General features: G+C 38.5%; 1 long non-coding RNA gene across 1 annotated transcript; it reads left to right on the forward strand.

The window, feature by feature from the left end:
• Positions 1-3,554: 3,554 nt before the first annotated feature.
• LOC114547241 (uncharacterized) lies at positions 3,555-18,310 on the forward strand. The gene is made up of 3 exons (XR_003691126.1): positions 3,555-3,626; positions 5,577-5,691; positions 18,052-18,310. It is a non-coding gene; the product is annotated as an uncharacterized LOC114547241 (long non-coding RNA).
• Positions 18,311-18,582: the final 272 nt, after the last annotated feature.

The following is an 18,582-nucleotide window of genomic DNA, read 5'->3' on the forward strand; positions in this document are numbered from 1 at the left end:
ATAAAACAATTTTAGCCTTAATGAGCAGTAGAGCTGAAATGTAGGAGAGGCTGGAAAGTAAGAAAGTGAATGATCAAGGTTGGACTTCCAAGATAGGCTTGGGAAACGTAAATGGGAAGGATGACTATGTAGCATTGCACCTTCAACATCAACATTTGCCACTGAGCCAGACTTTTAGCCTCCAGTTACTACAGAGAAGCCGATCAGACTGAAAGCAGAAGGATGTTATATATTTACCGTACAGCCATGATCTTGGTGTCTCCAAAGTAACAATTTGTGTCAGTATGAAGTTAAAACAGCGAAATGTCTAGATAAATAAAGATTTCTATAATACTTCAATCATCCATGCATCTGGCTGCAAGGTTTACTAGCCAGCCTCAGTCCTCCTGATAAGAGCTGGTCCATTTCCTGTTATAGAGGATGAACATGGCTGGTTCTGTGTCACTTGCCAAAGTGGGGACAGGAAGTACACTGGCTAACAGGAAACTGTTCCTCTCGGCTTTCCAAACAATGTGCATAGCAATGTTTGGACAACCTTTCTAATCAGAGATGTAAGTGCTGAATCCACAGTTTTGTTTTACACATGGTAATTCCTGAAATTGTCAATCCTGTTGCTTATGCAAGACAGGGGTGGTACACATGTAGTCGCTCCACTTACTGTCTTAATGGGTCTTTTTGTGTAAATGTTTTTGGAAGAAACACTTATCATTATGAAGAAGACATATCTTAACATGTGTAAGAAGACACACACCAAGTTTCCATAAAATATGTTTTTCTTCATGCTAAAGCAGAATACGCTTTCAGGAAAGTTTAGCCCCCAGTGATTGCTTGAAAGTATGTTAATCATGTTTATTTAGAAAGAAAATTCTAAAAGAGGTCTAATTTATCTTCCTTATACTTTTAAATTGATTGGTAAGAAAGCATGGCAAAAAGCTTTCTCTACCTCTATCACATAACGCTGTGCCCAATCTATTCTTGTCACATGTGCTTTTGTTACACCGGCCTCTCATGGTCTCGTGGTGTAGTTTGTGTCCATATCTTGTAATCCACTTTTTTTCAGAGTTCATGCTCATTCCACAACAAAGCATGAGGCTGTATTGCTTCTGTGGTTGTTTTGTGAAGTATCATTTATGAAAGAAGAGCAACACAGGAGGTCAATTATAGTAATTTACTGGTTAGAAATTCCATAAGAATGAATTCTTGGGTGTAATAGTTTTAGTTCATAATTTACAGCAGGACTTTCTGTTGCCTCGATATTGTACAAACAGATCAAATAGTCAGGCTAAAGCAAAGCATCCATCCATCCATCCATCTTCAACCGCTTATCCGTGGCTGGGTCACCGCCACATAAGCCCGGGTTGACCTGACCCGAAAAGGCCTTAACATGCTACTTGTAGCTATATAGTCTCTATTCAAAAGTTTCTTGTTAATAATATATTGTGATGAGTTCAGAGCTTCTCTTGACCTAATAAACCTCATCACCATTCATTTGGTTCCTTCTTTAAAAGATGGCACATGTTGCATCTGTTTTCTCTTCAGGGGAAGTCACCTTTAAAACAAAAACTAGCACCTTGTTTTACAAGGGAAGTACAGTAAACCGCATAGTTCACGCACAGAAACTGAGAAGTTTTTTATTTTTCTGTCACGGTGCATTCCATAACCAAGTAAAACAATGTATCACATTACCATTTGAAGTCACTGTTCCATTATTAATTTGACTTTTATCACCACTGTTCATCATATCCCCAGCCAGCCCGTCAGACACCGCCTACCAAGAGCCTGGGTCTGTCCGAGGTTTCTTCCCAAGAGGGAGTTTTTCCTCGCCACTGTCCCACTGCTTGCTCTTGAGGGAATTACTGTAATTGTTGGAATTGTTGGGGCTTTGTAAATTATAGAGTGTGGTCTAGACCTACTCTATCTGTAAAGTGTCTCGAGATAACTCGTTATGATTTGAAACTATAAATAAAATTGAATTGAATTGAAATTGAATTAAATCATAGTTAATTACATATTTGTTCAGTAAAAATGATTCAATCACAATTCATGTCCGTGGAGAATTTAAGCCAGTTAAATCATTAAAGTTTTCTTTTTTTTCATCTATCTGTGTATTTTTTAATGTTATCAATTAATTCATGTATCTCATATCACAGACATGTAGTTTTGGGTTTTAGTCCATTTCAAGTCAAGCTTTTTGAAAGAGAGGACATTTCAAACAATGTTTCATTGTTGAATATTGTAACAATGTTATGTAATCTGAACAACAAATCGTAAAATTCCTTTTAAATTTGAATGACGTAGATTTTCCAATACATCCTGAACTAAATCAAAGGCAAACCTTGCTTATTTTACACATTAAGGTAAGTTTATTCATCAAATGGGGTACTACTATGTTAACCCTGATTATATCACAGTGATGTCATCAGGGGTTATCTCAGTTTGGGCTCAGAGACTTCAAAATTCAAACAAAAGGCTTGCGTTACAAACTGGGGGTGTGGAGTTAAGAAGACTTGAGTCTGGAAGTGCAATACTAAATTGATGAAGTACCCCTTTAAAATGTGTTTAATAACCCAACAGTCACATGACCTAAAGCTCGTGGCGCAGTGGATATGACACATGCCTTTGGTGTGGCAGATCTGGGTTCAATTCCCACTTACCATATATCAACCAATGTGTCCCTGAGTAAGACACTTAACCCCTAGTTGCTCCAGAGGCGTGCAACCTCTTATATATAGCAATTGTAAGTTGCTTTGGATAAAAGTGTCAGCTAAATGACATGTAATGTAATGATCAAAGCTAAGTCATAATGTTCATACAATTTTTACAAAACCTAACAAGAAAACTGGATGTGTATATTTAGTAAAATGACAGAACATTTAGAAAATGTAAGCATGATAAATGAAAAAGAGAACATAAATAGGGTCACTACAAGAAAACCCAGATACTCAAACCTTTCACACATTGCAAGGCCATGCAAATTGTCAACAGAGCCACAACCAAAGTTGTTCGACTTAGGAAGGGAAGGGATGTGGGGAAGACATTTTGCGTCACAGCAAATTTCTCATTTCAGGTTTAATTTTAGTTGGTGATCGTAACCGTGGTCTTGGTTACAGATGTTTAAAGCGTCATATCAAAGATGAACCACTTTATCTCATATATTTGCACGCTGACACCACATTCTCACACAGCCGCTCCTCGACATCGAGGAAATCACACTAAAAAAGCAATCAGCTCAGTGGAGTTTCAATGTGACCTCAGTCATCGCTACTGAGGTCAGCAGCATCGTTACCACGCTGACGATGGCAGCTGCTAATAAGAGTGTGAATGCAGGCGGTGACTCATCGGGTGATGCCCGGGCCCCACAGGCAAAAGAAGGAAAGCTGTGTGTGTGTGTGCAGGATTGCTTGGGTGCAATCACAGCTGAGAGAGATATCCAATTAACTTGAGAATTTTGACGTCAGGTGGAATTGGCAATCTGAAAACGAGCGCACAGCAGGTGAAGTTGACTTTGGAAGATAAGAGGGGGTAGCGAGAAGAGTGAAGGCTATTTGAGTTGACATTTATCAGGTGTGCAGCAGTAGCGATGGGTGAAACAAAGTGCAAGTTGGGAGGATGAGTCAAGAGGCAAGGTAATTGCCCTCAAATGGGATAAAATAAGCTTTCAAGGCATCAGCTGTCACTGAGCGAGAGAGTGGGGGTGGTCCCTCCTCTGACTCATTCATTTTGTTGATAAAGGTCCTTTATTATCCATGCTACTGTAGTGTGTATATGTCTTTCTTCTAATCACCTCCTTCACTTATTAAGTTTGATTTATGGTTCTGCAGAGGCTCCATGCAGAGCTTTCGCCGTATCCTATGCAAGTGGCCTGAGGTTTATACTTGTGCATTGGTGTGTGCGTCGAGTTGGCATGTTTATGTTAGTTAGTTAGTTATATTTTATTTCTGTGTCATGCCAAACATCTTGGCCCATCCCACATGGGATTACAAGACACCACAAATTCACTTATTCAACAAACATCTTCCCGTTGCATATACAAATCCTTCGAACAAATACATGAATACAAATATATAGACATACACATACATACATGTGTATATACACATACACACATACCACACACAAACAACTAGTTCTCATCTACACTCGATAAAGAGCTTTTTTCCTCTTCTCCCAGGCTTTATCTAAATAATTAACCAATTTATATGTTTCATATGTGAACAGCCATCTCAATCTTTGAGCATCATCCATATTTACCAAATCAATCTCTGCTTTTATCCTACAAAACAAAAAATCACGCTGCTCACGATAAAAAGGACAATAGAAAACAAAATGGAACTCATTTTCTACATCATTCAAACAGCACATAGGACAAATACGTTTTTCCGCTTCTACATTAACATATCGTCCTGTTTCAATAGTCAAAGGCAAAACACCAGATCTCACTTGAGCACATAAGGATCGTTGCCTTTTTGACAAATTATATACAACATAATTCTCAGTGCCATATTCTGGTTTTATCATTACAAAAATACGCAATTTTGGCTAAGCCCATATATCATCAGCCCACTGCTTTTTGTCTTTAGCAAACACAGATTCTTTAAACAAACCGATATTCAGCTTTTCATTATTAAGAAACAAATCCCCAAAACCATAATTACAAAACAATTTGCATATGTCGTTAGATCAAAGACCAAGAATGTGTTTATCCCAGAGAAATATTTTCCTTGTCAACCTATTTGCGTCCATATCTAATAGACGATTCCATAACTGGGCCATACATATCTTCCAGCGAGCCTCACATGATTCCCATCCCATGTCTCCCACTATCTTTATACTTTATGACTATGGTCCTGCTTTATAGTTCTCAGGAAGACCCAATTTAAAGCTCACCTCCCCCAGGAGCAGTACAATCAAGGGCTGAAGCATGATCACTGGGAAGTGAGGGAGATTACCAGACCACCACAGGGAATTTAGATCTGTAGCTAGCAAATAGAATGTCAAAGTGGCTGTTGATTTTTGTTTTTTTGTCACGTCGTTATACGAACACCGGCTGAATACTGGGGATTCATTTTGAGTGAACTTGCTTACATTACAGTATTACATGCAGCCAGTGATATGTTGTAGTAGTATTATGTAATTTAAACACAAAAAGTAATTATTAATAAGTATTTTTTAGAGTTTAAAGATAGCTGGTAATTGTTTGGGGGTTATCTCAGAAAATACTTGTGGAAACATACAATATGTGTGAGAAAATGTCTGTGAGAGTAGACGGCTGTTCAAACTGTGGCAGGTGTTCATTGACTTACAGCCTGCTGTTAAATAAAGTTTCCATTTGTATTCCAAACTGAAATGCTGCAGAGCTGTCCTGCTCTTTGCTTTGTCCTCTATATCAGCAATACATTACCGAATTTGGGTTACCACCTGATTACAGATTACATTTTTGAGGAAAAATGTATACAATGGAGTCGGATTTGACTTTGCGTGACTTTCTGCATCACTGGTCTTAGGTTCAGAAAACCTTAAACATAACCACAGAATTGTGGGACACCGTTGACCATCTTTTTGCTTCCTGCTCCCAGATCCTCTGTAGAAATTCTACTCAGAGGGGAAATGCCTCGCTAGCATCCAGCCCCGCCCGGCTCCTGTCTGCTGGGAGACGTCTGCCTGCCTCGTCCCCTTTCATCAGTGCCAGAGGTACTTCATGATAACGGGCTTTAGCTTCGTCACTGATTGAATTCAGGTAGAAGGGCTCATTTCCAGCATTGATTGCTTCCTTATGAACAGACACTCCGGAGCCTTTCCTATCAAGACTCCTAGCTTTACATTTAAAACTCAGACAAACAAAGAACAGAGATAACCTGGTTTATCATATGTCTGCCTTCACTTATATCAAGAAAGGAATCGTAGCAAAGCGCTCCATCAGTTGCAGCGGTAGATTAAATGGCCATTAGCGTGCGTCAGTGGCTTGACTTTCAGGAGACGGGAAATTACCTTTTGATCTTTCCTTTGACATTTTTTTTCCCAGGCAAATTGATTTTTTACAACATGAAAACAAACACAAGATGAGGATGATTTGCTGGCAGCCTGAGTTGCTAGAGCAGAATAACAAATTATCCCAAGCAACAATTTACCAGCAATTTATGGATCATAGCTGACCCTGTCACTACTCTGTTGGTGCTGCAGTTGCCATTTAAATGCTCGTGACAATACGTGACACAGAATGAGACACTTATGTGCATTTCTCATTTAGACCTTTTATATGATGTCCTAATAATGTATGTCAGAGGGAAATGGAATAAGAGAAAAGGAGGTGAACTAACACAATTGGATGTTACTTGGAAAAGGAAGCAATGTTCCTAGTAATAATTAAAGGGAAAATGCCTGTTGTGATTAGTCATCATCATCTTTGGCAAAGCGTTATTTTTTATTTTGCAGCCCCGATGCCAAACAAAACAAAATCCGTTTTTCATTGGAAATGCATGCCTCATATGAATTTTAGAGCAAGTAAAACTAAAACAAACTAGAAGAGCAGACATCCTACAAGACCATGCCCTTTCTCGCAATGTTAACTAGAGTTGTCCCAAACGATTATTTTTTAAACGATTAATCTAGCGATAATTTTTTCAATTAGTTGACTAATCTAACGATACATTTTTCGATTAATTTAACGATTAATTTTTCGATTAATCTAATGTTTCATTTTCAATTAGCGATTATGTTCCCATTGCTCAATTATTAACAATTTACACAAAACAAATTTCAATAAGGTTCAACTCTCTATTTATTAAATTATGTTTAACGCTGCACTGTTCAAGTAAAATGAATTTGTAGTGCAACCTGAAGCCAGATGTAGGCTATCAATCCAACCACAAAATAAAGTCACTTTCAGGAGGAATACAAAAATAAAAACTTAACGTAAACAGAGTAAGTGTAAAAAGAGTAGTGTATGAGAGATTAACCTGTATTTGCTTTTTTCGCTCACTGGACCGTTGACCTGACAAAAAACCATTGACATATATAAACTGGACCAACAGATCCCGTTGCTCTGGACGGAGACCAGTGAAGGATATTAGAAGCACTTTTACTGTGATAGCTGAGCGTTACTGTGCAGCCTCTAACTGAGCTTGAAGACGTAGATGTGACATGAGCAAGCTGTCTGAAAGTTGTAAGTCTTCTGGTAGCTGTGCCAAGAGAAATCTCAATCATTCCAATCTTGCAGACTGAGAGCGTAGGTATATGTAAAGAGATAACATAGGCACAGGCTAATTATTGCTAACTAAAATGCTAGTTAACATTAGTAATTAAACTTAAACAGCTCACGTGAATTGAAACTGTCTGCAAGCTTATCCTGTACTATACGGTAATTTCTCTACTGTGAGTCGCGTGGTTATGACACAATCGTTAGTCTACTTTTACGAAAATGTCTGGTACAAGGTAATGGAGCCTTTTATACATTGTCATGTTTCTTTAGAAATAAACAATAGACAAATCAATTCTTTAAACGCTTCAGATGTAAAGTTATTCGCTGTCAAAGTGGTGCCAAAATGAATGGCAGTTAATGGGATGCTAACGGGAGTTAGCATCAAAATGTTGCCATAGGAGGTACGCGTTCCGAGGAGAAGCTTACCCCGGAGCTCGGCTAGCTTCAGAGCTAAGGCGGGGCTACAGATTAAGTGTCCCTAGAACCTGCGTATCTAACAGTAGTTCCGCATTACATTATTTCCATATTACATTCGTTAATTTGCACGCAAGTTTTATTTATTTATTTTATTTAGTGACGCGTCGACGCAAATTATTTGTGTCGATTCATTTACGTAACCGATCGTCCCAGCCTAAATGTTAACAAAAGCAACCCCCCTGTGATTTGGGTCCGCTCCGAAATGCAATGGCTTCTTCCTTGGCCCATGTTACAACCTTTCACAGTTTCATGAAAATCGGAACCCCCAACCCTGATTACCAAGAGCAGCTCTTTAATAGTGTCTTTGTGCATTAAGATGGACTTTTACTTTCATGTCAGAACTCATTGTGCTGCCAGTGCTTTCTGTCTGCTTCAATACCAAAATAAGCTGTTTGCTCCATAGTTTGCCTGCTGTCCTTCTTTGGAAACAGAAATGACTGTGTGAGGATATTCCCTGTAGATATTTCTGTTTGATTCTCTACTGCTTTGTATATGTTTTATGTATGTCTGTGTCCTATCTTTCCTTTTGTTGCTCATCATTTCTGTCTCTCTGTCTGTGACTCAGGAATGAGATTTATTTTTTCACCTGACTCACCCAGCGCGTTAAATCACCATCTTAATAACATTCATATTCAATATACATTCAACTATTGGTTGAAACAAAAGGTTGTTCATCCTGAGATTCACACTTTTTATGTTTTTGCCTTTTCTCTCTTGTATTATCTCTTATTGATCATTTTAACAGCCTCCCATTAAAATTTGACAATAATCTTCTCATTAACGAGACGATGAAGAATTGTGAGTTTGGAAGCAACATTATTGCACACAAGGGATTGAAAAGTCAGTATTTATTGTGACATTTTATATTATCATAGACGTCTTGTCAATTTTTTTTTAATTGTATTTGATTTATACATCCCAGAATCAAAAATGTGCCTCTAAGGGCTCAACAGTCTGTACATCATAATGTAACTCACACCCGCATATTCCAATCTGTAGTGATTTGTCGAATGACACTGCTTCGTCAGTAATGGTTAGTCCGAGGAGATAATCTTGTAGTAGACAAAGAAGATAACCAACCTATTGATAAGTGTGAACAGATCCATTGTGGTACATCGATGGATTGATCAATTGTTTATTTGATGTTGATGGAGAACTCCTGTCTGTTACTATTTCAAATTGCCTTTTAAATTATTAAGTGCGGTCACCCTGGAAAAAATGACAGAACCAAGCATCCGTAAGACTGTTAGCATGCACTAATATCACCCATTTTTGAGTGTGTTGTTAATTCAATCAGGAGAGACTTTGTTGCAGATATGCAGTATTTGTAAGTTACATAAGCAAAATATGTAAGTCTTTGGAGATTAAACTCCATCGTATAAAATGTTAATATATTTCAAAAGGGTTAAGGAAAACTGAGCTACATTAGACACTATTTCTCACAATGCAACACAAAAAACAAATTGAAGAGCTGCTCAGAGCAGAGCCAAAGTGAAAATATTGTGCACAAGAACAAGAAAAGCGTTTTTTCTAGTGTTTGGGTTTTCAAAGTTGAAATTTGTGTTTTAAAATCTTTGTTTGTTTGTATTTGCTGTCAGAATAACAGTAATGTTCAGTCAGATACATTTGCATCAACAAATTAACCATTTATAGAAAATAGATATAAAGTACACGGGTTTGTTCAGGATACCCCCGTCTGTCGCTAGCAATGATGACGCAGTGATTAGTGACGATTCTCTCTGACCAATCAGTAGTCTGCAGGTTTTCACGTCACCTTTTGGTATCGCCTCAGCTCGCTTGGAACCTCAACTGAGGTGATACTAAAAAAGTACCTGTTAGCAGGTACCAGGGACTTTTTTTCACAATGGAAAACCAAAAAAGGCGAGGAGAGTCGAGCAAGTACCACGTAATGGAAAAACTCCATAATAGCAAGAAGTGTCACGTTATATTTGTCATCTCGTACACCTGCATGCATTTATTGGATGTTATTAGTCAGCTGGTGGCCAAGCAGCTGATGGACAAGCCAGTTATTGTGAAGCAATTAATGCCAATAAGCTAATATGAGCGTGACTCTGCTTGTAAACTAATTATAGAAAATTGTCATTATTTGTATACGGTACACTTTAAAAAAGTAAAGTAGTGCCCATATTGTATATAGTCTCTAATACAGTAATAGGTTATATACATAATAGGATATATATGATGAGCTGCACTGAAAACTTTTTTTAAACAATAGATTGACCAACATCTGTCTTCAGCTCCAGCATCTCTGACCCACACTCTTCTGCTCCTGCAGGATTCTGGAGGATTAATGTTTCTCTCTCACACACACATACACACACACACACACTCAACATTTTCTTTTGCCACGAGCCAAGATCTCCTTGTTTCAAAACTTACTTTCAGGAACATCCTGGAACAATAAAACTCACCTCCCACTGACTTTTCAAGACACTCCCAAAACTGATGTTTTCACTGAACATAGTGACATAGTGTGTCATTGAGATAAGCAAGCACAAACCTCTCACCAAAGTTCCATCATATTAGGCCAACACTTGAGCACAATCTGTTGGGGCACACAGTATTGGCTTAGTATCAAGGTTGCGAGAGAGATCGGCCCAGGTTTGTCCACTGCCCACATAGTCCGCTCCATCACCGGCTGTGACTCAGTTAATGAGAATTACTGAAGAATGCATCATTTCAGACTATGCCATGTTAGCTCTTGTCCCTTTGTGAAATCTAAACGAGAAATTACTGTAAGACTCCCATGTGAATGGCCAAATTACCCCTATTAGCAGACTTGTAAACACTGTTTAATGAAAGAGGCTATAGTTTGTACACTGTGGATGATACATTTTCCGTAAGGATTATACAGTATAAGGTTGCATATTAGTATTTTTAAACACAAAAAGTAATTATTAATAAGTATTTTTTAGAGTTTAAAGATAGCTGGTAATTGTTTGGGGGTTATCTCAGAAAATGCTTGTGGAAACATACAATATGTGTGAGAAAATGTCTGTGAGAGTAGACGGCTGTTCAAACTGTGGCAGGTGTTCATTGACTTACTCATTATTGAACTAGCCTGCTGTTAAATAAAGTTTCCATTTGTATTCCAAACTGAAATGCTGCAGAGCTGTCCTGCTCTTTGCTTTGTCCTTTATATCAGCAACTAGAATACATTACCGAATTTGGGTTACCACCTGATTACAGATTGTACTGTGCATCGATCATGTTACCACCTTTCCTCTTAAAGCTGGATTTCCGCTGTAGCTACGGAGCCTATGCAGGAGCCACTGTACCTATGGCAAAGGCTACACAGTGGCTGGTGTGTGATGGGTGGGGGGGCTATGGAGATACAACATGGAGGCCACAAGAACTGTAAATGGTCTGCTCGTGTTTCTATTTGACCAGTAGCGATAGTTGATGGTAAAGACAACATTAAGGAAGCTGAAGAAAGTCTCTTTTTCAGTAACACACATCTCTGCTGCAAAGCTTCTGCTTACCACAATCAATGTTCTGTATCCCAGTGAAAGAAACGACATAAATATGTCGAATGAACAGCAGTGGAGTCCAATCAATAATTAGACACAGATGACACCGCCTTATCATCTATGATACATCCGTTCGGGGTGAAATTTGACGCTGTATTATAAATCAAAACCTACGTCTATCTACAGTAGGAAAGCTGTTAACCCCTTGCATCCATCATCCATAATCTTGGCTTTCTCCATGCAGTTTGTCTGTGTTTGACATATGCTGTCATGGTTTTCCAGACCATTTCCCTTCATATACTTAAGTACAACATTTGTGTTGCTGTTTTTTTTATTCGATGCTCCTGAAAATGAGGACCGGCAGTTTGGACCTCCTTTTAATACTCAGATTGAGAGTGTATCTGATATCAAAGTGCTGATAAATGCTGGTTATTGGCAATGAAACTGAAATGAACCATCTTTCTTTTCATCTAATTTTCACCAAATGTTGATGATGATTTTGTGTATCCTACATCAGTGTAATTTATTTCCAGTAAAGCATCAGTACTATATGCCACCTTGCTGTGATGGCTGGATATTTATTGCCAAATGGACATTCTAAACTCTAAAATGAATTTGCAGAAGAACACCGATCAGAATGTCAAACCCTCCTTTTAATTTTGGTTTTGTCAGTGAAGTCTTAACATGTCGTGTTTCTCACTTTGTCATCAGACCTATCCAGAACTGACGAGCTGGATGCGGCCACTTAATCACAGCTGGGATTCTAGTGTTGTTTATTTTCTGTTCTCATGTCTTTCCTCCTCCGCTTCTCTATACACCACTTCATCCCTCCCACAGAGCAGCCTTATCAAGAAACAGTGGTTCCTCGTAATCAAGGCAGTGTGTTATCAAGATAAAATGAGTCCCTCATTCTAACTGATAGCTGTGTGGGAAGGAAGGGAGAAGTGTGTGTGGGGGGGGGGGGGGGGATATGGCGCCAGCAATAAGGGATGCGTAACCTTTGCGTCTCTCAAACAACCACACTCTTCCCTGAGTCAGTTGGTTGAGGTGGCAGCTTGGGGACTTACAGTCAATATGAGGAAGAAGAAAAACAAGAAATTGAAAGTCAAACCTCCACATCCTTCTCTCCCTCTTTCACTGATTGTAGGAGGTTAGATGAAGACAGACAATATGAGTCACCGGCCCAGCCCCTACCTCCGCTCCTCTGGGTGATTTGTAAAGAATGGTACAGAAAGAGGAAATGTCAAAGCCCAGCTGAATGTCAGCGTGCCTGCTAAACCCCCCACCAGCTTCAGTGTACTGCATCACATCAGCTTAAACCACATGACAACAAACACTACAACAATTGTCTGCGTAATAAATATATACATTCTGTTCACAAAAACACTCTGTGAATGGTTTTACTCAATGAAATTTTAAACCGGAATAGGTTGCATGAGATGTAAACAACTCATACACTTTTTTTTAAGGCAGACACTAATATTTTTTGTCGGATTAAAAATCGCTGATGGTGTATTAATACGGTTGACAATTTTATTGTAATTACATAAAGTCCAATAGGTAGCATTTTCTTGCAGATTGTAACTGTTGTCATGGTGTTACTTTGGTCATGTATATGCATGCATGTTCATTGTGTACAGTAGGTCTTGCTGTGTATAGCCAAATAAAAAAACGGCTTTAACCTTATAGAAACATTCACCTTAAAGGGAAAATCCACCCTAACGCGTGCGTGCGTGCGTGCGTGAGTGCGTGCGTGAGTGCGTGCATGACTAAAGTGGAGCAGTGCAATCTGCAAGGTCCCAGTGTGTTTAATTCCAGCTGAGTGGATTTGGCTTTGTACCTCCCACACAGGTGATGAGAGGGGAGGATGGGGAAGTGTGTGTGTGTGTGTGTGGGGGGGGGGGGGGGGGGATGCAGCTGGACAAAATGGGATGAGAGAAGAGGGTGGAAGTAAAACAGAGAAAGAGAGACAGAGGGTGAGTGGGGGACCGACAGACAGCCGGTCTTACATAAAAAACAAAAAAGAAAATCCCATATATCACTGCATCTACACAGGGGAGGATTTCTGGCATGCCTTCTCATGAAGGTCACATACTATTTGTTTTAATGATAAGCCACAGTCATATTGCCAAATCTATTGTGTATAGATTGTGGAGGAAAACCCCATTGTAAGGTAAAAACCCCGGCTGGTCTGCAGCCACAAACAAAATAAAAATTTTAATCACATTTGTTTATTTGTTTATTTAAAAGGATCCCCATTAGCTGCCGCCGAGACGACAGCTAGTTTTCCTGGGGTCCAAACAATACATACAAAACGTGTATGTGAGTAATTACAATCACAATTACTCACAAAAATATCATATATTAATACACATAAAAGAACCAGAAAAAATAACAATACAAAAAGTACTGATTAGAATAATAGTAAAATAATACAAAACAACATAGCACATGATACAACCTCTCTCAGCCAATCCAGACGATATTATGATGTTGAAAACAAATAGTCTTAGTCTTTTTTTAAAACCAGTTTTTCCCTTGATTTCACGAACCCCAACTGGAAGATCGTTCCAAAACACAATTGACCTATAAAACACGGTCCTCTTCATAGAGTCAGATTTAGGTAGGGGTAAAGAAATCTGTCGACTATTCGCCCCTCTTGTGTAATGTGAATGCATATCTGAATAGTAAATTATATTGTCATAAAGAAATTTTGGAATCTGAGTGTTAATAATTCTATGAAAATATCCTATCATATTAGCAGATAGTCTATGCTTGACCACCAGCCAAGCAAGACGTTCATGCATCTCTGCAACACTAGTTCTCGAAGAACAAGCTTGTCTTGCAGCCTTATTTTGAGCCACTTGTAATTGTTTTAAATGACTGCATGATGCAGCAGACCATACAACAGAACAGTAATCCAAATGACACAAAACCAATGTACAAACAACACGACTAAACAACCGTGAATTTAAAAATTGTGCACATTTACGCATTACTGCAACAGCTCTGCCCATTTTAGCAACAACGTTGTTGATGTGATCAGACCATGACAATGTAGAATCGAGCCAAAGTCCAAGAAGCTTCACCTTTTTTACTTGCTGTACATTTTGACCATTAACTTGTATATACATTTTAGGATTGATAATCTATACTTAGAACCAAATATTATACTCATAGTTTTTGAAATATTTAGTACAAGCTTATTTGTTTTGATCCAATTATACAATACAATCTCACAAGACAGAACCTGATTAAGCTCTGAACATGTAGGGGCTGCATAATAAAGAGTAGAATCATCAGCAAACATAGTCAATGTAGCCTTACTGAGTATATACGGCATACCATTTGTGAAAATTGAAAATAACAAAGGTCCGAGGCAACTTCCTTGAGGAACACCACAATCCAGGGACTTGCTACAAGATAATGCACCATTAAAATAAACTCTTTGCGACCTCTCCGACAAATAGCTCTTAAACCACTTGATTGCTGAGGAAGTAAAACCATAACTAATAAGTTTAGAAATCAAAATGTCATGGTCAATCACATCGAAGGCAGCACTAAAGTCCAGTAGTAGTAGTAGTGTCCATTCAATTCAACAAAAGAAGTACAAGTAGATTTTTTCCCCATGATTTCATTAAGTACATTCCACATTCTCTTACTATCTGTACCACTGTCTTCAATTCTCTTCTGAAAATATTTTTTCTTTTTCACTCTGTTCTCCTTAGTCACCTGATTCCTTAAAATACAATAACATTTTCTGTCCTCCAGAGAGTTAGAAAGAACCGCAACCTTTTTAGCCTCTTCCCTTTGAGCCATTATGCTCTTTAACTCAGTATCAACCCAAGGAGCACTTTTGGCTTTAACTTTAAATTTCTTTAATGGGGCATGATTGTTAACAACTCTCATAAAACAATATGATATATCCACATCATCAATATCACTTATCAAATTCCATTTAATATTATCCAATTCATTTAAAAAACACTCCTCATTAAATACCCTATAAGATCTTTTCATAATAATTTTAGGACAGGCTCTAGGTAGCTTAGTTCTCCTGGAGACAGCAATACAGTTGTGATCACTAAAGCCAACTGTCACAGAAATAGGTGTTGAGCACATATCAGGATTATTAGTGTAAATATGATCAATACATTATGACATGTCTGCAGACACTTTTTTGTTTTCAAGATATTACATATTTTTTCTATTTCATTTATATTCAAAGTGTTGTATTTGCTGTATTATATATTTTTTTTATTTTTTTATTCACTGTGCAATTCTGCACTACTATCCCCCTCGGTAATATTCATCCTGTACTGGACTGTTTGGGTGGTGGGCCACATTAATGTCTGAAATACAAACTCATCAGTCTTGTTTACTGTAAACTGTCAGGAACTTGTGGCGCTGATATGGCTTGAATTGTACTGTACTTGCTCAGTCAAGTGTTTCATTGTAAAAAATGCAACATGCTGTGTAATCTCAGGTGATCCCGTGCCAAATAATTTATCATTTAAACTGTACAACTAAATGTATGATGTTGTTTCATCTGAAGGCTACAATCATATCACTGCTTGCAAACTTTCACCTTTGAAAAACATACACAGCTGCAGTTACAAGTATTCAATTGTCTACAGGAATGTTTTTGAGCTTGTGAGAGAGCGTACTTCCTTGAACAACAAAAGCCGGTTTCCCAGGCATCGGCAAATGCTCAATAGAAGCTGAAGGCTGTTTTGCCTATAAATCAGTTAGATTTTTTTTGTCAAGTGACAAAGCAAAGGTATGGAATAAGGAAACTGGCACTCTTTCTGGAAGCTTTACAAAGCTTCTTGAAACCATATATCTCTAACCCTGTGTCTTAGTAAAACTCCTGGGACTTTTGCACTTGTAACCTGTTCCACCTTTTAGTTTTTTACATTGTTTCCTGTATTCCATATTGAATTTTAACAACTGTGTATCTCATAATCATATCCACAAACAAAGGGGAACTGAGACAAATTCACAGCCATTGTGGCTGGAGTCCTCTGAAATGCACACGATATTAAAAGCCTTTAGTCTCCCCCCGCCCTCCTGCACTCATACAACCCAGATTATTTTGTTCTTTATGCAGAAAAGCTTGATGTACACAATCATGCTAAGTGCATGTTGGGATTTATTCTGCAGGGGCTCTGAAGTTGATGATCCATTGTCTGACTCCCCGCCAAAGGTTTAAAGTGATATTTATTGCCTCCTCAAAGTAACATTAACACCCTCAGAAAGGCAAAAACCAACTACATTTTCAGTGCCGGCCCAACGTTTATTTGTCTTCTGGCTTCCTTCCTCGTTCTCCTCTGTGACCCACTGTACTCAAGCAGAAGTAAAGACAGATTACAATATAGTGACATATATGTACAGTATATTTATAGACACTGAAATTTGTTAGAGAGCAAAGAGGGAGGCAAGGCTCTACGATGTAGTAAAATAATGCAGGGTAGGCAGACAGAAGGGTGACCGAATGTGAACGCTCTAAACATGTTTATACTCTCAACTTTTTCAACTAATAAATTACAGAGACTGTTTTCAAGTTACATTTCTGCCCAGATCTTCCACTTCTTCCACTTCCTGCTGAAAGAGGTCATGTGAACCAATGTAGCACAAAAAAAGACTGTAGCGCCATAATGTACTTTTCTTACTGTCAGCAAATCCTATAAAAAAAGCTACTGTAAAACCAAAAATGTGTTAATCCAGCTCTCACTACTTTCTGACTTCATCCTCAGAGACAAGCCCATTTGCACCAGCATTTTGTGAATGTTATAAACAGGTCACAAATATATAGTTTTAAAGATTCCAGTTGGATTCCTAAAATAGCTGGGCACTGTAGTTTTCAGTAAATCTTGCCCCAATAAGAGTAAATGGTGCATTTGTTAGGGATTATTTTCAGCAGAGGAATAATAGATATTTTGTGCTCTGGTGAATATTTATGGCATCGGGAATAGGACTGACTTGAATTAAACCACAGTTCCCATGTTCATAGTAATGAAGGAATGTGTCAGTGAAGTCTATGGCACAGACGAATGCATGATATCAGGCTTTGGATAAACAGACAATACTTGTTAGAATAATCAATTAATTGTTGGTTTTGGTCTTTTCATTCTATTTCATAACAATAAAAAAAAAAAATAGAGCATATCAACAGTCTTATCCTTTAACCCCCTTGACTGCTTGTATTGTCTTGGAACAAAAACTACCCATCGACTGGCATTTCAAGACACATTCTGTAACTCTGCTCTCAACGGGAAAAGAGCTCAGTGCTGCCAACAAAGTATCAGTATTGCAACACATTTTAGTGGCAAAAAGCCAATAGCCTTGTTGATAAGCCAAAAGAGGAAATTACTTTACTACTGATCTATTTTGTGTGGTGATGTATTACTTTATCACCACATTTCTGTTAAATCTTTGCTGTAAATAACTGTCTAATTTCTGGGTAAGGAGCATAAGGAACACAGAGTACTAAATGCAGTGATATATTGGGTTTATGAGCAGCTCTGGTGGGAAACAGTACACTGAGCAGCTTCCAGATATGGATGTGTAAAAGTGTAAATGTGAAGAGCATGTAGTTGGCTTTCCATTGGATTGTCATCTGTCACGATAGCTTTCACAGCTCTACATGCATACTTATGTTATTTTAAGAGATGTAATACACATGGGCTCTTAAAACACTTCTACAGTAACCAAGCCATGCTGTGATTCACAGCACAGCACAATACAGTACACAATGTAATTTGGTTTTCCATAGAGTTACAGCATCTTGTCAACTGGAAATGCTGTCTGTGTTGTGGAACATCTGGACACACATTAACAGCATGGGTCAAAGAAATAACCAGGTGTGTACATTTTTCTTCATAGTTTACACGTCACGGAGCAGCACGGCAACGCCTTGAGCTCTACGGTGAATTCCCACGACGCTCTCACTTCCGCGACATAAACAGGGCAAGCCACATTTATCATCACCTGAGGCCTCATCTATTTTTATGCAATGGAAATTTCACCCGGAGACCCAGAGTGACTTTTCTTTCCAACAAAGGGTCAGTTAATGGGTGATTTACCAAACACCAAACACACTCTTTCTCTCTCTGTCTCTCTCTCTGTCTCTCTCTCTGTCTCTCTCTTGCTCTCCTTGTCTTACCTAAGAGATTGACTTGCCTCAAAGAGTCTTGACATGACGATGAGCAGTGGGTGGAAATCGTTGTGTGTGTGTGTGTGTGTGTGTTCTGCATGTGTCATCTGGGCCATCCTATCATGGCTTGAACTCAGGAATACCAAACATTCCTGTTTCACATTGAATTTGGCAGCCACAGGTTGACGGCTGCATTGGATGTGATTGTGTTGTTACTCACAATGCTAACATTTGTTATTGCTGTCTCTGCTCATAAAAAA

This window comes from Perca flavescens, chromosome 2 (assembly GCF_004354835.1).
Source record: "Perca flavescens isolate YP-PL-M2 chromosome 2, PFLA_1.0, whole genome shotgun sequence".
Classification (NCBI taxonomy): Eukaryota; Metazoa; Chordata; class Actinopteri; order Perciformes; family Percidae; genus Perca; species Perca flavescens.